At 46.8% G+C, this 22,212-nt stretch overlaps 1 protein-coding gene across 1 annotated transcript in view; it reads left to right on the top strand.

Annotated features, from left to right (window-relative positions):
* Positions 1-782: 782 nt before the first annotated feature.
* S1PR4 (sphingosine-1-phosphate receptor 4) overlaps positions 783-22,212 on the top strand; it is a 94,613-nt gene continuing 73,183 nt past the window's right edge. The window contains exon 1 of the mRNA XM_069648360.1: positions 783-1,035. The gene's annotated coding sequence lies outside the window, so the exon portion shown is untranslated. The remainder of the gene's footprint in view (positions 1,036-22,212) is intronic.

Genomic DNA, 22,212 nt, shown 5'->3' on the forward strand with positions numbered 1-22,212 from the left:
TAGAATGCAGTTATACCCCATGAAATAAATCGGCATAGCTGCACACATAATCTCTTACAAAGGTCCCACAGCAGACAGAACGCAGACTACCTCGCTGCTCACATTCCATTGATCTCTCACAAACACTGCACCGCACCTGTTTTTAGAATGCGTCTCTGGCTGTGCACATCCCGAGTGCACCCTAGCACTATATACTACTCTACTCTCTCCACTGATCTGGACTACGGTCCACAAGGGCGTTCAACCCACACCGCTTTGAGATCATACCAGTGATATATAAGGCGCTATACAAATACACAATAACATAACAATGTTGATAAATTGAGTACCATTACATTGGGTAATAGAAGCAGGAGGAACCCAGCATGAAGAGGTCTTTGTTACCTGCAAATTATACAAAGATCTCTGCAGCAGGCACTGAACAGCCTGAGCTAACCTGGCAGCTTAAAATGCTGGGAAAGTGGAGTGTATGTGTTCTCTATCAAGAGGTTGCAAGTAGTGCCCACAACGTGCCATCGACTGGCTTTGCCCCAGCCCTACAGTCCTCAGGTAAGTGCCGGTCTGAACTGCAGTGACTATATTTCCCAACAGGCCAGTCGGCCACGTGCGTCAATCTACAAGCATCCAAGCACCTGGGCCATGCCACCACCGCGCCTATCGTCCCCCCTCAGCCTAGGCGGGTGGCATCCTGTCGCAGTTCGCCCACCGCAGGAAGGGCGTGCTTCATCGAGGATGCCAGCCCGAGTCTGGCGTCCAGGAAGCTATGAGGTCCCATCGGTGGAGCAGTGCAGCCTGTGAACGCGTGGGGCCCGTGCTGGGTGGGGTCCATCCTGTGAACTTGCGGTCACCTTTATGATTTTGTAACTTCCTTCACTCTCTGCTCGCTGGCACGGGCCGTTTTATTAGAGCGTGGGCTGCCTGCCAGGTTCACTGGTGGTGTGGCGGGGGCTGGAAGACGGTGGCAGCTCCGCGCGAGCCCCAGCATCCCAAGGTCGTGACCTCTGATCCTCGGACAACAACGCGCTTACCTAGAAGGTGAGTTTACTGTGGGATTTGAGACCGCCTCAATAGCTAGAAGTCAGGCACCGAATAATAGCTTATTTGTTTCGATATAGGATAATGTAGCGCTTCACAGCTCTCAGTCCTTGCAGCATGTTCGGGCGTTGTGGCCACCAGGCGAAGGAGAACCACTGGGCCATCGACTTCAAGTGAACTTTGACCTGATGGCCTATGTCTGTGTGGTTGTACACAGCAGGTGCCAATAACCAGACGTATTCAGCATGTAGATGTACGGCCACTTTTACACGAGGCTGATGGCAGAGAAAAGGTTAACAGTGCAGCATGTCGTGACCATAGAAGATTGAGCCAAATAGTGAACTGTTGGATGCAGTGGTGCTTGGGGCTGGCACACAGATCTCTGCAACAGGTGCATGAACCACCTTAACTACGCTTGAGGAGGGATAAGGAATCCTGGGATTTGCCTGGCCGAATGTTCCAGAAAGTCGGTGCTATGCCGAAGGTCACAGTCTGTGGGGGTGTCTCTCAGCGGGGACTTGCACGAGTGGCACCCACAGTCCTTGATACTAAGGGAGATAAATAGATAAGCCCACGGTCACACCGTGCGCCATGGACGGGCATCGAGAAGCAAAGGAGCTGCGAGTGCCAGCAAACACCACGATCGATATTTGACAAAGCGGGAGTATTTTCCAGCTGATTTTTTTTTACACTTTTAAAGATTGGGGTAAAACATAGCGCACTGACACATCTCCCGAGCGTTTCTTAATGTGGTCTAAAATAACACGTTTCCGCATGTTTACGATTGGACCATCGTGTGACCTAAAAGACCAGCGGAGAAATGAGGATTTCCCGAAGAGGACCAATGGCGGAGGGGTCAGTCTCCCTCTAGTATGCGCCGCAGGGGCGTTGCTAGGGGGGGCTAAAGGGGCTATAGCCCCTGATCTTTTGGTTGTAGCCCCGGATAGAATCTCAGGAGCTACAGCCAAAAGGCTAGCTAGCCCCCAGTCCCAACAGTTCCGACATCAGCATAGCCCCGGATCTTTTCCAGACCTAGCAACTCCCCTGATGCGCCGTGTGGCTAAAGAAGCTCAATCGGGCGCCCCTTGAGACCTGAGACCACAGAATTAATTGCAGGAACCACGGAACACCCATCGCGCTCTCCCCCATACAACTGGTGGTCGAGTAGCCAGCTCTTCGAGGGCACACGAGCGCCATCCACGCGTCTTGGTTCTCTGAGGACGGCTCGATCCATTCCCTCCTGCTGGCAGAGTGACTGCTACGGGCTCAACACGTTGCTCCTCCACGGGGACTGGGCCAGCCTGAACATGTCGGGGCGCTAGAGGACCGTTTCAAAAAGCGGGTCGAGAGCGGGCCATGGGCGCAAGCCACCCCACACCCAATGTCCCTCCAAGTGCCCGAGTGCACACTATCGGTTGTTGCTTTGCTTTGTGTACCCTGGCCGTGGTAACCCCGCGGAATACACAAACTACCTCTCAGCTCCACGTAGGGGACAGTGGTGTGAGTGGGAAAAAGGAACTGGGGCTCAGGGGGTCTGTTATGGCTGTCGAGGGAGGGAGGTGGGTGGTGTGCCCAGGATCACAAACTTTGGCTCAAATTGTTGGATTTCAAGGTCTACCGTAATAATGCTGTATAGAGTTTACTTCCAAAAAACACAAATTGCATAATATTGGCACATGACAGCATATAAATCCTTATAGCAACATTTTGAGCCAACAGCATATCCTTGTGGCTTTTATTTTCACATCCGCAACGGTAAACTATAAGTCCCAGAATGCAAGACAAATGCAAACTTGAGAATTGTAGTTAACCCCAAGGTACCTTCAGTGATTTGAGACATGCAATAAACGAAGTTGTGTAATAAACTCAGGTAGATGTGTAGATTCTTTGTCACAAACTTCCAGCTCGTTGTTATTCATGATGTGGAAAACATTTAAATAGCGACTTAAAGCAACTTTATCTTTTTGCATGTCAAGGTAGTAGACATCATGGATATAAACACATCTTTAAACGGGCGCCTTGTGTTGCTCACTGTAACTAGCACAGATTTGCAAGGTAACGGGTGCTTTGTGAGCTCTTCGAGTTGGAAATATGCCACCATGCAAATGAAAGCCTCCGTTCCGGATAAAAGAAATGTGTTTGCAGCCTGAGCGCCTTTCGGACCCCTTCTGTGTCTGCCTCGCTGCTGTGACTGGGGAAACTGGCAGTGCTTGTGTGTCCAGCCTGAGCCCATTCTATAGTTGGCTCAGGAGAAAGCGTCCAGGGCGCATTTCATGAGCCTTTGAACTGAAGGTACGCTCTGTAAAAAGCAAATGAACTAGTGGTACGACGTTCCAATGATTTATACTACACTTCCATCTCTGGTGTTGATAAGTTACTTGTACTGGGAAGCAAACTAGACACCTTCTTGAGGTGATGTGAGGTGACTAGAGCTCCACCATTAGCACAAACATCTGTATCAGAATCTCACCAGAAACTGGACGCGTCGCCTGTATACATCACATGGATAACTGCAGAATGGCTTTCATCCACTGGCCTGTAGACCCTCCTCCCTCTGAGACCAGGACATTGAATATCTACTACGCCTTGCTTTGCCCGGTTAGATCCATCTTTCACCCCAATTCAGAGGGTGTTTAGTTTCACAAAGTGATGCTAATTATTGAGAGGCGTGAACCACTAAAAGGCTTGTGTTGGAAGCGGCTGCTATCAGAGGGTTTCGGGGAGGCTGAGGAGTGCAGCTTGACACGCGCGTATCACGCCGATACTGCCTTTCCTCTAATGTATCAGTGCCGGCAGTGGGAACGCTGCAAGCTCTCCTTCTGTGTCCATACGGCTCCTGGTTGAGCATTTTAAGTCCCGAATTTGGACCGAGTGAGCAAACGCGACGGTTGTGAGTTGTACCTTGATGTGTATTGCAGACTCACCATCAGATAAAGTTAGGTACATATTTTACCACGTGAGTACTGATAGTGCTGTTGTTCCACCCGGACCTGCTGTGGCTGCTGTGAGATCTGGCCCTGGGCAATTCCATTAGCCTGGATTGCAGCAGGGAGTGCATTCTGCACCCCGTCTGGTGCCAAGGGCAGCAGGTAGGTTTAGGATCCCCCACCTGGATTCCGGTCTCCATGCTGGGACTCAAGTTAAGTCTAGGGGAACAGTCAGAGTGGAGTTTTCTGGACGAAGTCAGCTTAACCATACTAGTGTCGGGTTGCCACTCTTGATTGGGTTGAGGTGGCCTGTATGGTGGTTTCTGTGGCATACGGGTGCCATTGCTTTGTTTGTGGTTGAGTGGTGATTACACCCCGGCAGATATAGCTCTCACCTCTTTTCCATTAATTCCGGGCCTCATCAAAGTAGGTCGACAAATTTAATAATTCCAGACCACAAAGAAGTAGGCCAGAGGATACTCTCGGATTCATCATAGATTGCACTCCGCACCCACAAGACGATTGTCAAAAAGGAAAGGGTTGCGAAACAAGAAGAAAGTTGCTAAACTCCCAACTCCTCGTGCCTTTGCGCAGCCAAGTGGATTGCCACCGGATTACTGACAAAAGAAGCCAGGCTACGCCTAAATTAGGTCCCACACAGGTAGTGACGGAACCTATCATTGAAATGGTGAACAAATAATGTGCGAAGAGGGAGGAGTTTGCTCCCTGACGCTATCGACTGCGGTCTCTGAACGCACCAAGGCACGGGAAGGCTTGCACTGCGGTAGGTTAACACGATCAGTGGACAGACTGCCACGGGAGCAAGAGAAGATAACCAATTTATTGCCAACCCTCTCCACAGCAAAATCTGGATGTCGACCTGTAGTAGCGAGTTCACCTAACTGCCTGACCAACATTGACAATAATAACTCACTGTTAAATATGTGTTGGAATTTAAGACGTGCACCCTTACCAGGAAATGCTCCCAAAATGGAAGTTCCTGAATCGCTCCCTCCAACTAATTTGTCAATAGCACCTGATTTTGAGAAAATACTGGAAATACACTTGTCTACTGTGGCAGAAACGAGTTTGAACACTTCAAAAAGTACAATTCAAGATGATGTTAATTTTAATGATTCCACCTTTATGCCAAGCCTGAACACTATCGCTGTTACGATGGATGCAATTTTTGGCCTATGTTCCACATTGGCCAATGAACAGAGAGCAATAAAGAGGATACTGGCCATGGTAGTGGGCGTGATGTGGATGAATAGTAGAGCTGAAAGGGGTGATACGGAAGAAAGAACAGAGGCAGATTTTGCAGAAGAGGTGGGCGAAGAGTCACTGACTGAGCCTAGCATACAAAATACTTAGCTCTCAATTTCTGATCATTCAATGTTAGTCGTGGACATGAACAAAAGAAGCTACATCCAGGAACAGCCAACTATAAACCTCCTCCAGCCAGCACCTTATTGTATAACAGCAATTTGAAAACATCACAGCAACGTAGAAAGAGAAAAAAGAGTGTTACATATGTGAATACCAAGAGAATTAATTCTTGGAATAGTGCTGGTGAAACTAAACTCCTTAAGTGCTGATCTGTCACTTTAGACAAAGGGCTACAATTACCAGAGGAGAGTACTGAATCTAGGCCCGCAATGAGGGGCGTAGAAACACCTATACAAAGAGAGAGTGATCCGCCAATTAAGGTAAAAGAGAATAACATTGATATGGGTACACAATGTAGATCGAATATGGCCTGGGAAGTTTTGCAGAATACAGCACAGCCTGAGTATTTGAGAGCAACAGCTAAGCCTATAACTGATAATGGGTTTGCCTATGTATCTACTTATATTCTGGCAATATCCGAGGCCCAGCATGAAGATAGATGTCCTATGGGGACATATCATTATAACCAGCATTATGATAAGCCATCCAGATTTTAGCCTACTACACATGATGCATTTGTATTGAGGAAATTGAGCCTACTGGCCATAGTCCATTTTTAAATAGAGGAAACTTGATTTCACTGTTTCAAAAAATCAAAGAGTTGTCCATCATGACATTGCAAGATATTGAAAGGGTAGAATTTCTCGTTTTCCACAGTCAATCTATTTGGGTGGTGATAAAATGTGTTAGCTTTCCTCTTTCCTCTCTTCTATCTCTTTCTGTACTTGTGGTGTTCCCCAGGGGTCTAACCTCTCTATTGGCTCTTCAACCACTACCTGGCACCTCTTGCCCATTGCATCGCTACTTTCTGCTCCACTTTTCAATGTTATGTGGCTGACACTCAGCTCTCTTTCAGGCTCCCCTCAGCCACCTATGCTTATTCTCTCATACAGACAGTATGGCCGCAATTCAGGAATGATGTGCCAACAATGATCTGTGCCTTAATGCCAGTAAGACTGAGATCCTCCTCATTGGGAGACTTGCTCCCTCCTTTCCTCTCTCTCTCTGGCCGCCCACCCTGGGCCCTCTTCCTGCTCCTTCCTGTGAGGCTAAGAACCTTGGTGTCATCTTTCACTCCACCCTCTCCTTCTCTCCTCACATCGCTGACATCTCTTAGAAGTCAAACTATCAGCTGCACCATCTCAGAGGCATTCTTGCTTTTCTCACTTTCCCCCAGAAGCTCACTGTCTCCAGCGCCCTGGTTCACTCTAGGCTGGACTATTGCACCAGCCTCTTTCTAAATCATCCTGCCTCTACTCTTCCACCTTTACAACTTATCGAAAACAAACATCAACTTCAAGGGGCATGGGGCCGCTCTACCTCCAACTTTCTCTTCCAAAACACCTTCCTTTTCAAGGCTGCAAGAATCAACTTCAAGGGGCCTGGGACCGCTGTACCTCCTACTTTCTCTTCAAAAACATCTCCCTTCTCGAGCTCTCCGCTCATCCACCTCCAACTCTCTGAGGGTCAGACGCTTCTCTAAGCAGAGAGTTGGGGGCAGATCTATCTCCTCGGCTGGGGCCTCCCTCTGGAACAGCCTCCATGCGCCTCTCAAACTTGAGCAAAACCACCTCCGGTTTCCGAAGCACCTCAAGACCTTCCTTTTCGCTTCTGCTTTCTCTCTTCGTCTCCCCTGCTGATGCACCTGAGTGCTCTTCAGACTGGTCGCCTGATCACCCTCTGTACTCGAGCTCAGGCACATGCATGTCCAGTTGCCCTAGCACTGCCTCGAGGCCGCCTAGCACTTAAGGGTCTGTATCTGCAACACCACAGTCCCTTCTCCCTGCACTTATGAGCCACCCTCTGGCTGCACTTGTGAGTTAACTGCACTTCTCCCTTCACCTCCCTGCTGGAGCTTCTCCCCTTCCCTCTTCCCTGCACTTGCGCGATCTGAATGACAGAAGGGCTAGTAAGATCGTTATTTTGTCCTCCATTTGTTTCCTCCTCCTTGTCTTGTCATGCCTAAAAACACTTGTGTGTGTACAGGCGCGTTATAAATGCCACATCATATCATATCATTTCATTAGCTATATGGTTGTGGAAAGGCTCATGCTATTTACCAGCACATTGTATACTATGGGCTATTGTATGCAATTAAACTATGGCCCCCATTAATGAGGAGCGATTTAATGTCTAAACCATGGAGGGAAAAGCAGCAATCAAACCTGCCTGGACGAAAAAGAGGCTCACAACACCAAGGCCAACAATTTAGATCAATACAGCAAACTCTGCCCAACAAGTTTTGGGCAACTTCAATATAATAGCCATTCTTCCGACCACTGGCCAGTCCTGATATGGGCCTGGTCCTATCCTGGGACACAAGGGGATTCAGATAATTTATCACACAACCAATAGGCTATGCTGCCCCTGTCATGTCTGACATATTGACATATTTATGTTACAAGAAACTTGTCTGATGTCAACTTTTTTAATGGATGGTTACCAAATATTGGTCCACCCATCTATTAGAGATCAGATGACAACGAATTAGCAGTGGAAACTAAGAACTTTCTTGATTGGAATGGCCGCACCTTAATATTAAATGTTTATGATCCCCCTGCTGGAATGCCTACTGCCTCATTGTTGAAATGGGTGGTGGATCTATTGTTAGCATGGAAGTTAAAGAACCCTAAGGGAAGTATAATGATTGCTGGTGATTTTAAGGTGCAGTATACTAACTTGGAAAGTGACGACATAATGGGCGGCCAATGGTGGCAGCTGTCTGAACATACTCGAGCACTAATTCAGAAGGGCCGGAGGTGGTCGGAAGTATTATTGGAATTAAATCTCGTACCATTGTTACCAAGTAAAAATGAAACTTTGTTGGAGGTTGTTACATGGACTAACGGTGCACTACCTCATGTTAGGACAATATATTTATCATGGATACTTTGCACTCTAAAACACTGAAATATGAAATTGCATAACTACAGCTAGTGACCACGCAATTATGAAAGCTACCTTTCAAGTACATTCCCAGAAAAACAGGAAGGTAGAATTAGGCAAGGCGTCAGTCAATGCTCAGGGTAATAGAATTTTGTGGTCTGAGACCAACTTAAAAAGGGCCTATGAGTATAGTGCGGATAGCTTGCTCTCCGAAAGGAGCACTAAACCTGTGTAACAGTGATTTGGGTGAACTAGGTGCAGTAATTAAGCCTTTTCCTTACATGGCCGGGAAGATCACTGTTCAAGGCAAGGATAACTCTAGAATCTTTGACAATAAGATCCATATTGAAAAGTGCTTGCTACACAAGAAAGTGATGGCCATTAGGAGAAATATGACCCAGAAATTAAGATTGGGGTTATTTCTTCTAAATTTAAGAATTGGTTTCATGGCCATAAATCCAGTGTTGAATCAGCCAACTGGAAAATGGAATACAGACTGATTCGTACACACGATTCATGGAAATTCTGGTAGTTATATCAGACTTATTTGGCCACAATGGCCCCTAATGAAATTTGTGTCATGGCAGAAGAAGATTGGAAGACACATTAAAAGCTCTCTATTGGGACCAATGTATTGTGAAACACAAGTCCTCATTTGCTTATCTGGGTGGCCCAGATCTGAATATTGAAATCAGTGACATTATTTACATCTTGGCAAGATTAAAATCATCTTGGGCCCAAGGGACTCCCAATTTTGGGCTAAAGTGTTGCATGAAATGTACACCAAAATATGCACACTGGGAGATCTCCCTCAGAGTTGGTTTAACTCAATACGGGTCCCGATACATAAATGTGGTTCCAGCACCAACCCTAATAACTGTAGACTCTTAGCCATGCTAGACACTAGCAGTCAAATCTTTCCTACAATTTTATTACAATAGTTGAACAAATGAGTTAGTGCTAACAAGTTGCTTAAACCCCATCAGCTAGGATTTAGGGACGCCTATTCCACCATAGAGGCGATGTGGGTTTTACGCCTGTTAGCTTCAGAGGTGCTTAGTGGAGCTGATGGCAACCTTCTTTTATGTTTTGCCGATTATAAAACAGCATTTGATTGCGTTAAACGCTACATTTTATGGTCTAAACTAGAAAGATGGGGCATTGATAGATATCTTTTGTATTTTATTAAGGCCCTATACACTGATACTACTGTCATGGTCCGTCTCACACAAGATGGGGACATCTCCTCCCCCATGCCTACCAATAGAGGAATGAAAGAAGCAGGAGTGCGTTCTTGCCCCCCTGTTATTCAACCTCTATATGACTAACAAGGGGGAGAAATTAAGCACGACACAGACTTTCCGCCACTTATTGGTGGGGTAGCGGTACAGTGGATTACTTATGCGGATGACACGGTTCTAGTTAACTGCACCCCACTTGGCCTACAAAGTTAGCCTTGCTCAGTTTGCAGATGTTAACCGTTTGAAGAACAGACCAGTTTTGGTCTATGATTGTGGCACCCGTGTCCCCTGTGATTACTGCCGCCGCAATGCATGTCTGGGAGAGCATACAAGGTATGGTATTTAAGCGAATGAATTAAAGGCCAATAAGTGTCCGGTTTAATTCTATAGAATTGACATGAAAATAGATTCCAGTCACTGAAGTGTCCAGTTACATTAATCTGAAAGATCGTTTTTTTATCTGTTTCAGTAATATTTGCAAAGGCATTGTGTTGATGAATAACACAATATGAATTAGTAGGAGATGTAGTGTTGGATGTTTTTTTATGTTTTCTCTTTTTGTGTGGATTTTATATGCAATTGATAATTGGTTGTTTATCTTTTTTTGTATTTAGTGAGATATGTATGCAAAAGACTTAATTGTATTGCACATACGCATTCATAAAAAATAAATAAAAAATGAAAAAGTAAAAGCAGAGCCTTCTTCATTGGTGTGCATTGATTTGGGTTTGGCAGGCTTCTGTGCTCTGTCACACCACGTTCTTTGCTGCTGCTTTTCAATAATTTTTAAACATAAACACTGTGCTCTCAGAGGTGAGAGATTTGACAGGCTCTTGTGGTGGCACCCATTTCCCACCAGTGCCAGGGCTGAGAATTACAGCATAGTGCTGCTTTCTGCCTTCATCGTCCTCAATTTGGGGGGCTGACTCCACCACTGACCGTTGTACTTGTGTGGTCCTTCCAGTACCAGGCCTTCACTACATCCGGTCCGTCCACCTCCCACAACCATGCATTCTCAACCACATCTCGGTAAATGGATGCCTTTGAAGGGGAAGTACAAGTCTTTTTAAAGGATTGGAGTGAGAGAGGATTTGAAGATGCATGGGTACTACAATCTAGATGTTCAGAGAGGGGACACTCTGAAGCACAAGCCTGCTGTCACAAGAAGAGAGCTATCTGCCTCAAACGTGTTAGGGCTGGCGTGAAAACAGGGAGGAAGGGGAGGGGGTAGTGGAGCAAGTAGGCCTGAAACTGTGACCTATGCAGATGCAGGAATGTGGAGGTGGAGTATGTAGGCCTGAAGCAGTGCCCTATGCAGATGCAGGAATGTGGAGGTGGAGCATGTAGGCCCGAAGCTGTGACCTATGCAGATGCAGGAATGTGGAGGTGGATCATGTGGGCCCGAAGCAGTGCCCTATGCAGATGCAGGAATGGGGAGGGAAGTGGGTGGTGGAGCATGTGGGCCTGCAGCAGTGCCCCATACAGATGTAAGAATGGGAAGGGAAGTGGGTGGTAGAGCATGTGGGCTTGCACTGGATCTCCATACAGCCACAGCAATGGGGGGGTGGGGGGAGTGAGTGCTGGAGCATGGGGACCTGCAGCAGTGCCCCATACAGATGTGAGAATGGGAAGGGAAGTGGGTGGTGGCGCATGTGGGCCTGCACCGGTGCTCCATACAGCCTCAGGAATTGGGAGGGAAGTGAGTGGTGCAGCATCTGGGCCTGAAGCTGTGCTCCATACAGCTTTGGGAATTGGGAGGGAAGGGAGTGGTGGAGCATGTGGTCCTGCATCAATGCACCAATACAGATATGAGAACGGGATGGGAAGTGGGTGGTGAAGCATGTGGGCCTGCAGCAGTGCCCCATACAGATATGAGAACGGGAAGGGAAGTGGGTGCTGAAGCATGTGGGCCTGCAGCAGTGCCCCATACAGATGTGTGAATGGGAATGGAAGTGGGTGGTGAAGCATGTGGGCCTGCAGCAGTGCCCCATACAGATGTGTGAATGGGAATGGAAGTGGGTGGTGGAGCATGTGGGCTTGCAGCAGTGCCCCATACAGATGTGAGAATGGGAAGGGAAGTGGGTGGTGGCGCATGTGGGCCGGCAACGGTGCTCCATACAGCCTCAGGAATTGGGAGGGAAGTGAGTGGTGCAGCATCTGGGCCTGAAGCGGTGCTCCATACAGCTTTGGGAATTAGGAGGGAAGGGAGTGGTGGAGCATGTGGTCCTGCAGCAATGCACCAATACAGATATGAGAACGGGAAGGGAAGTGGGTGGTGAAGCATGTGGGCCTGCAGCAGTGCCCCATACAGATGTGTGAATGGGAATGGAAGTGGGTGGTGGAGCATGTGGGCCTGCAGCAGTGCCCCATACAGATGTGTGAATGGGAATGGAAGTGGGTGGTGAAGCATGTGGGCCTGCAGCAGTGCCCCATACAGATGTGTGAATGGGAATGGAAGTGGGTGGTGGAGCATGTGGGCTTGCAGCAGTGCCCCATATAGATGTGAGAATGGGAAGGGAAGTGGGTGGTAGAGCATGTGGGCTTGCACTGGACCTCCATACAGCCACAGCAATGGGGGGGGAGGAGTGAGTGCTGGAGCATGGGGACCTGCAGCAGTGCCCCATACAGATGTGAGAATGGTAAGGGAAGTGGGTGGTGGCGCATGTGGGCCTGCACCGGTGCTCCATACAGCCTCAGGAATTGGGAGGGAAGTGAGTGGTGCAGCATCTGGGCCTGAAGCGGTGCTCCATACAGCTGTGGGAATTGGGTTGGAAGGGAGTGGTGGAGCGTGTGGTCCTGCAGCAATGCACCAATACAGATGTGGGAATGGGATGGGAAGTGGGTGGCAGAACATGTGGGCCTGCAGCGCAGAGGTGTAGACAGGGTAGGGCCTGAGCAAGCATGGCCCACCCAGAATCCACAAATGCCCACTCAGCATCGCAATGTGAGCATTTACATCTGTTAATGTCACTGCGATGGACCAAACTGCATTAGCTTCAGGACCCACTTGTTGGACAATCCTGGCTGCGCCTCTGCTGCACTGGTGCGCCATGCAGCCTCGGGAATTGGGAGGGAAGTGAGTGATGACTGGGCCTGCACCGGTGCTCCATATAATCTAAGGAATTGGGGGGGAAGTGGTTGGTGCATAATCTGGGCCTGGGACGGTGTGCTCCAGACATCCACGCAAACCTGGGGGATGTGGGTGGTGGAGCAAGAGGGCCTGCAGCAGTGCCCCATACAGAAGCGGGAATGGGAAGGGAAATGGGTGGTGGGGCACATGGGCCTGCAGCGATACTCCATACAGCCATTCCCTAAAATCCTAACAGTCTCCTTCCGCATTTTTCTATAGTAATTGTACTCGTTTCCTGTCATAAATGCAGGAGCACACATGTGAGAATTCAAAATAGTGTGAATCTAAACGTAAGGACTGACTGAGCACCTCACCCCTGAAATGGCAAAGTGTGTGGCATGTGCAATTTCCCCTCTCGGTGAGGATGTGTAATAAAAACACCTCATGGTAGTCATTGCCTGATGTGGACAAACGACTTGCACGGTGTGATGCATTCCAGTCCTGCAACACAAGAATAAACCGAACAAGCACTATGGAGATGGACTAGACGTCCTCGTGCAGATAATGGTTTCCCATTGCAGTTCAGATTTTTTCCCTCATTGTTATTTCCTTGAAAGCAATCACGGATTGAACAATCATCTCAGCCTATCTGGGATCTGTGCGCTCTCATATTGCTAATGAGCCAACCAGTGGCCTGGCATCGTCCCGGATAAAGGAGAACTCAAAACAAACTGAGGGAAGGAATGACCAGGGGCCTAGCAAGAAGGACAGCATACGTTCCCAGGCTCTCGGAGCAGACTCAGCCCCATTAGACTTTTCGGAGGGTGTCCAATACCCTAAAGGAGATGCTGCAGCATGGTAGGAATCCTAAATAATGACATGACCACGACCGGCATTTGGATGCATCGAACAACTTTAGCAACTGGATAACTCTTGCCAACAGGCCTCGTTCTATTCGTGAGATGTAGTTATCTATTTATTTATTGTGCATTTGTAAGATGGTGCTCCAGTTCTGGCCTTGTCTTTATCTTCAGGGACTTGTAATCCTGTATCCACTGAAACGCAAATCAGAGAATAGTGGTCCTGTTTCCTGATGTTTGTGCTTGGAATGGGCTAAAAAAAAGTGGGGTGGGAGGTACTTATTGGTGATACGTTCAACGTTCAATCAAGTGTGGCATGGACAGGGTCGGACTGGACCATAATATTGTCTCGGGCACCAGTGAAAGAGTGGCTGCAGTTGCAAATGGCAATTCATTTCTTTTGTGACACTGTTTGACTAGTACCAAAGGGGGAGTTTTTTGATAAAATGTGAGGCACATTGTGCATTTTAAAGAATATTTATTCAGCAACAATGGTCAAAACTACTAGCCGCATAGTGAAGTAACTCATCAAACTGGTCCACATTGGACAACAAAGTGCCCCACTTTGGCTAAAAAAAAGTGCCCCACGCAGGCATTTTGTGTTTTTGGTTCGGCCATGGGCCTATTGCTCTATAGGCCAGTCCGAGCCTGGGCATGGGACACCGGGACATTTTTTGGTTTTGACAGTACTAAAGCGTCACTTATGTCAAAACCGATGCATTGGAGTACAGGTACGAGGGAGATGACGTGAAACTGGATACACAGCTTGTGGGTGTTGATTGGTTGAAATTGGCTTAAACTGCATAGGGGAAAGAGAGAGGTGTTCATTGTCAGATCGTCTTCAGCCATCCACTCCGGAACACTGGACTATTGGCCACCTTCTTTGGGTTCTTTTCCTTAACCTGTACCTATGGCAAAGAATTTGGGTGTCAAGATATTGGCCTCTCGATGGAGGCACAGGTAATTGTCGTATGCCAAACAGGCCATTTTAAGCTCTGTATCTTGCGTAAAGTACTTCCGTTTCTGCCGGTTGCGCAGCGTGTCCGGGTAGCGGCCTCTCTGATTCTGAGCTCATTGCACTACTGCAATGCCCGGTATCTGGCTCAACCAGCTTATCTGCCGGATCAGCTCCAGATACTGCAAAATCCTGCAGTTCGAGCAGTTCTTGGCCTTTCCCTCCGCGATCATGTTTCATCACGTACGCGCTGCCTGCATTGGCTTCCTGTGGCCCGAGTGGAGTTTAAGGCACTGTGTCTAGTCCACTGTGTTTTTTAAGGTCTAGGGCCTGGCCATCTGCAGCACAAATTCTGTCGCTTTGCCCTACCATGCCCTCTCCTTCCTCTACGGATATCCAGGTTGCAGTGCCAAGAATTTGCAGTTCCAGGTTGGCCGGCAGAGCTTTCTCTGTCGCTGTCACCAGTTTTTGGAATGGGCTACATCTGATCATCTGACCTTTCTTCATTATCTGAAAAACGTTTTTTACTCCAGTAATTGTGACCACGCCTTTTTTCACTGTGTCTCATTCGATCTCTCTTAGCGCCATGATGCCTTCTGGTGTATGTGCGTTTTATGTGCTTTATAAGACTGATTAACATTACATAACATAACATTTACTATCAACCCTTTGACTGTCCCTGGCCATGCTACTCCTTATAATGATAATGAGGTGTTATTTATATAGCGCCTTTAATCCAAAGCGCTCTACACAGCACATATTTACATACAATATAACCCAACCGTAATTGGTACTCATTTATCGACCTCGGAAGGATGAAAGGCTGAGTTGGCCTTGCCGGGATTCGAACCTGCGACCTGCAGATCACGCTCAGATCGCAGCAAGCAGTAACATCCAACTTTGGACTGCCAGGGTTAGTTGAAGCAGTCCACTGAATGTTAATGGCTTAAATGAAGCTGTATATTACTAGTGGTGTAATAAAAATGTCTTAACCAAGTGTGACTTCTGCCACTTGATTTATACCTTTTCTTTTAACCCAAGTTCTGTCAAAAACAAACATTCAGAAAGCCAGCAATTGTGGCTTGCGTATAGGTATGAGATGGGCATTTGCCAGGCACTGTTATTGCATGCCTAGATAATCACAACATTTTTTCAGCTGTTGCCAATTTGTGGGCAGATAATATCATTCCAGTAGTGACTCACAAATGACTGTCCCAGGTTTACACAACTTTGCCGACAAGTATTACAACAGCTTTTTCCTAGCAATGACACCTTGATCATGCTACACAGATGGGGCAAACTTCCCCACTCACTCACCTGTGATTGCTTGAAGACTGACTTATAACTGCAGGGAGCACTGGGTAGTCACCTGACGCACCCTGAAATGCGCAGGCCACTCAGCAACCGCTGCATTATGGAACGTTTAGCGCATCTACATCCTGCGTTTCCTCTGGGATTCCTCCTTGCCCACGGGTAATGGTAGACGAACATTGTCCATGTAATCCTAGGAAAAAGACCACGTACACTCTTCTACAGGGTAGACGTGGTCCAGCTATCTTCCTATCTATGCATGCAAAAGAGACAAAATGGTTGATTTTGCCAATGCTTGTTTTTAACAGGAATTCAATGCAATGGACATATCCGAATGCACACATATTGCTGCAAAATCAAGTAGCTGAAATCAGACTTGCTTAAAACATTGTAATGACACCACTACCTCATTTACAGCTCCAATTAAGCTATTGGATCTCAGAAGACTACTTGGAAATAACAATGACAGCCCCATAAAACCTCCAGTTTTCTGTTACTTCAAAACAGAGCTAGCTCAAAGAGATCCCAGAAGGGTGAGTTTCGGGTGGAGAGGGGGCAAATAGTGGGTGGGAATGCCCAAAGGAATGAGCAAGGCCATGATCGCTTTATAGGTGGGTAAGACGTCGATCCATGCGCGCCCGAAAATACTGCATTCCAAAATTTTGGACAGCAAACCAAGGAAACCACACACAACAGGTCCATGCTGCAGAGGCTCTCTGTGGAATCTCCAAAGTTCCTACTATAAAAATACACTTGTGACCCATGTGCTACAGCAAAAGTGGCCCAGAATATGGCTTTCATCCCCGCTGTGTGGGGCGGACATGGCCTTTAACGGCCCTCCAGTCCGAACCCAGATAGGCTCGTGTGAAGCAAGGGCCTTGTCGAGGGCTGTGGGCCGTTAAAAGCCATGTCCGCTCCCCACAGCGGGGGTCAAAGCCAATCGCCCCCTGGGGTTTATCCAGGGAGGGAATAGTTATTTTTTCCCTCAGGAGGCTGGCCCTACTATCTCCACACTCTGTTCCTAAGTACCTTCCTACTAGAGCCCTCCGCTCATCTACTTCCAATTCTGTGTGCAGAGCAGAGACTGGGTTGTAGATCTCTTTCCTCGGCAGGTGACTCCCTCTGGAACGGCCTCCCTGCCTCTCTCCGTCTTGAGCCAGTTCTCCTTAAGTTACAGAAAATACCTTCCTCTTCTCCTCTTTCTTCTCTCTGCCTCTCCTCTGCTAACCTGTTCCTTCCTCCTTCACCGTTTTTCTGAGTGGTCGCTTGGTGCTCTTCTGAGTCATACAGGACACCAGCCCTCCCGCCCCGCCCCCTGTCCAGTCTCACTGCACTCACCTGTTAGCCTTCCTGCAATGTCGCCTGGCCTATCTTGCACTACCTGGGTGTGATTCCCTTGGGAGCCCCAGCCCATCCTTGCACTTATCTCAGGGCCCTGTTACTCTGGGTGCACTTCTCCCCTTCCCCTTCCCCTGCACTTCCTGTGTTCGCACTCGCACGATCTAAATGATATTAGGCCTAGTAAGATTATTTGTCTTGTTTCTCTTGTCCCGCCACCGCCTGCCTGGTTGCGCCTTGAAACACGTGTGTATAGGCGCATTATAAATAACAAATCAATCAATCAGTCCCCATCAAGCCTCAACATTAGAAATATCTGAGATATGTATTACAAGAAGAGATTAACCATGTTCAAGTCTTCCCCCTTTGCACTGGCCCCTGCGTCCATGGTGTTTACAAAGATAGTAACTCCAATCGTGGGAATCCTGTTTGAGGGAGGTATTCGTACCCTTATTTGGACAATTGGCTCATCCAATAAATCTCCATCGAAGGCAGTGGCTCTCAGACAGACTTCCAGGGTGTTCAACTGCCTCGAACAACATGGCTGCTTGATTAACTACTGTCCTCTGGAGTTCCATCTCCGGACCTGAAGCTTATTGGTAATCACTTCAACACAATCTCGGGACTTGCTTTTATCCCCTTACAGAGGTTCAGAATTGACAGCTGCATCTGGAGGAGATCATCGAGAGTCAGGAAGTCATGACCAGATTGTGGCTTTCTTTCCAAGGAGACATGTAAGCCTGTACCACAGCAATACTTTGGATCAAATTGCACTTTAAGTGCTTGGTGAAATATGTTCTGAGCCAATGGTCCCTATGCACCAGGGATTCTAACAAAATTAGCCCAGTATCACCAGGGATGCGTCATCACCTACAATGTTGAAGAACCCATAGTCTCAGGTGATTGTAACAGCACCATTCTGGGCCATAATGACTTTATTTTCCCTGTTAATGGGGAAAGAACCTCCAGGGAAGGTACCAAAAAGCCGACCACGTTTGTGGAGCCTGGAGCTGCCACAAGCCACATGAACCCATTTGCAATAGAGATTGAACTAGACCTGACACAAAAGAAGGGCATCTCAAGGGAGGTTGCTGCAGACATTTGTTTGCCACACCAAACATTCCTTTTGACAACTTCCATTAGAACACCTTCCATTGATTAAGTACAGAAGATTCCTACTTTCCGATTGAAGACGATTTATGGAAAATCCTTGATTTTCTTCAGATGAGTTCAGCTTGAGGCTATCATTCTCGACTCCCCTTGTCCAATGGGTAGGTATAAAGGTATTCCGAGCTAATAGACCGGAATCGAGGCAGCTAAAACGCTTTGGGATGAAGTTACTTTCTAAGAGGCTTCATTATCCAGCAACCTCCCAAGAAGACCATTATTTTGCCCTGGCACCTGGCACTGATTCTATGGCTACTACAGCCTACTCATTTGTGTTTCACTGGAGGAGGTGGAGGTGTGATTTGTGACATGGAATTACTAGCAATTGCTTTAACAAGACACATTGGTGAGTTTAGAGCCGTTGCGGTTTCTGATCAATATCACCACTTCCTACCTGATATGGTCATCCTTAGAGTTCACCTGGATCTCCTTCCAAAGGGCTGTACAGAATTTCACATTGCCCAAGAGGTTTCTTTCATGTTTTACCTACAGCCAAGCCAACATAGAAAGAGGAAGAAAGGTTTTACATACTTGAGGTGGATAGAGCCCTTATCATTTGCGAAGACCATTCAACATCTTTCCTCAAAACCTATGCCGTCTGTGAACTTGTCATGTGCAGTCAAGAGTAATAAACCATATTTAACCACCCAGAGCCGCTTGATCCGTTGAGTAATCACCAATACCTATGCAAAGGCTGGAGTTCCTCTGCTGTCCCTCTTCAGGCCTGCTCAAAAAAGTGGCATGGTGGTTTCCTGGGCAGAGGCCATGAGTTATCTACCAGCAATGTGGGCAAACACACACACATTCAATTAGCATTACAGGCTGTCAATTCGGAGCATCCTGTTAACTGAGCTGAATCAGATATCCTGCATGTCAGTACCTCATGAAGTACTTTAATAAAGTTGTTTTCACAGCCCCGTTCCCATTGCAGCCCCTTCGGGTAAGGGCCCCTCGGCAAAGGGCAGCTCCCGAAGAAGCAGTTTCAGATCGTGTCTGCTGGTGTCTGCCGGAGAGCAAGAAGCAGGCAGCCATCAACCAGCAGTGACAAACAAAGTAAGTGGGGTGCAGACAAGGGGCACAGCAATCACTGTGCCCAACTAAATTGAATCCACCTCTCCCATTCCTTATTCCCTTTTTCCACATTAGCCAAGGTGGAATGCAGTCATTTCTTGCACTTGAACCACTATGGTAGCTAGCCATCCACAATAACCCCTTTAACTAACCTGTCTAACTACCTAATTAGCCTCCCCCAGGCACTCAGCCTACCCATGCCTATCAGCCTTAGTCAGGATATACCTCCCTGATACAATGCAGCCATCATATAAGCAGCCTCATCTAGACAGAATTGTAAAGATAATCATGCATCTCATCTGGATGGGATTGTGATGTTTGGCCTTGTGTCACATCTAGATAGGATTGTAATGTTTAGCCTGCGTAACATTTAGATATGATTGTAATATTTATCCTTGCGTCACATTTAGATAGAATTGAAACGATTAGCCTTGCACCACATCTAGACAGAACTGTGAAGATTATCATGCGTCACATCTAGATAGGATTGTAATGTTTAGCCATGCGTCACATCTAGATAGGATTGTAACGATTAGCCTCACGCCACATCCAGACAGAATCGTGAAGATAATAATGCTTCACATCTAGATAGGATTGTAATTTTTAGCCTTGCGTCACATCTAGATAGGATAGTAATGTTTAGCCTTCGTCAAATATAGATAGGATTGTAATGTTTAGCCTTGCATTACATCTAGATAGAATTGTAATAAACAGCCTCGTGCCACATCTAGGCAGAATTGTGAAGATTATCATGCATCACCTCTAGATAGGATTGTAATGTTTAGCAATGCGTCACATCTAGATAGGATTGTAACGATTAGCTTCGCGCCACAACCAGACAGAATTGTGAAGATAATCATGGGTCACATCTAGATGGGATTGTCATTTTTAGCCTTGCGTCACATCTAGATAGGATTGTAATAATTATCCTTGCGTCACATCTAGATAGGATTGTAATGTTTAGCCTTGCGTCACATCTAGATAGGATTGTAATATTTGGCCTTTCGTCACATCTAGATAGGATTGTAACATTTAGCCTTGCGCCACAACTAGATAGGAATGTAATGTTTTGCCTTACGTCACATCTGGATGGGATTGTGATGATTGGCCCCGTGCCACATCTAGACAGAACAGTGAAGATAATTGTTATGAAGAAGCTGGCGCAGACAGGTAAGTGATATAAAGGTTTTATTTAGGTTATAATAAGAGAAGAAGACCCCCAACATTAAGAGGCTCCTCTCTTTCAGCTCCTTCTCCAACTGACAAACATTAGAATGTAGAAACAAGAAACGCTGTCATCAACATTCCATGACATCATACAGGGATGCATCACACGGGAAAGAAGCACTATGAAAAGCATTCTCTTCATACTCCTCATAAGTCACCATGTACATAGGACTGTAATGTTTAGCCTACATCACATCTACCTAGGATTGTAATATTTAGCCTTGCGTCACATCTAGATAGGATTGTAATGTTTAGCCGTGCGTCACATCTAGATAGGATTGTAGTGTTTAGCCATGAGCTACACCTAGATAGGATTGTAACGATTGGTCATGCACCACATCTAAACTGAGCTGTGAAGATAATCATGCGTCACATGTAGATAGGATTGTAATGTTTAGACTTGCGCCACATCTCGACAGAATTGCGAATATTAACACGCCTCACATCTAAATAGTGATGTCACCAGCCCTACTAAAAATCTCACCTCTCTGCATACACCTCTCAAATTTTAGCTAAACACAACCATACCTCTAAAACCCAGCAAACCGCACGCACTTCAGTAACTGCAACAACAAAACAAACCACGCATAGCCCCGCACAACAGCACACGACTGCTACCGACCGAAAAGCGCACCTACGCTCAGCAAACGGTGTTAACCGAACATATGCTGCCAACAGCACATCACAGCTCTTCCCACTAACCCATCCTACCCTCATTCCTTTCAGAGACGCCAGAGTGCCAGGGGACCACTCTGGTGGTGATAGTGCGCGGTATCAAAATCCTTTAACATTAACATTATTTCTGGGTGCCACTTCCTTTTTGCTGTGAGTGATATATGCCACTGCTTTCATATCTTCATTATTAGGGACTGGGATGAGTCTGTGGGCTGGGAGTAATGTAGATTACCATCTGCAATTTAAGCGACAATGATGATCCATAGTTACAAAACATTAAATAACATGAAAACGACAAACACATCTTACACACAGGCATACCCTCATACTCCCATCTTTATACACATTTCACACCAAACAATAACTGACATAATATTCACCTGACATTCAGAGTCAAAAGTCAATTGGGTTCAAAGTGGGTGTTTAAGAAATGATTGAATCCATCCCAGGGGTCGGAACTAAGATTGGACCAGCCTTGGCCAGTCACCAGGAGCTACCACTGGGGAACGAGGTGCTAGTACAGAGCGTTCCACAAATCCACAGAGATTGAAAACACAAATCCCCATAGGATGAAAACATGTGCTTAGTGTATTATTTACTTCCTGGCACCTTGTATATTGCATAGATGTGCTCTAGTGTTGGTTTTTAGATTGTCCCAAAAGCGCTGAGTTAAATTCGCCTAGGTGTGTTTGTTTGGCATCAGAGCCAAAGGGAGCTCCTGGTAACTGTTGATCTGCAGCTAACCAAGCTTGTCTAGGCTACAAGCTACAGCTAAATACCTCCCAGCTCCCCTCAATTTTGAACCCTGAATCCATAAATCTATCGGTCCATCCGTCCATCTATCCATCCGTCCATCCACCCTCAAGATCAGTAAAAAAAAAGCACATATACAACAGCAATATAAACCCCAAAACCACCTGTTTTATACTGTTAACACCTTTCCACCAAAACGACAGGGTGAGGCAAAGTTCCAATGATGTTCTTTTTAATACTATGCTTA

The sequence above is a fragment of the Ambystoma mexicanum genome, chromosome 1p, assembly GCF_040938575.1.
Source record: "Ambystoma mexicanum isolate Mex_15411 chromosome 1p, UKY_AmexF1_1, whole genome shotgun sequence".
In the NCBI taxonomy this organism is placed as follows: Eukaryota; Metazoa; Chordata; class Amphibia; order Caudata; family Ambystomatidae; genus Ambystoma; species Ambystoma mexicanum.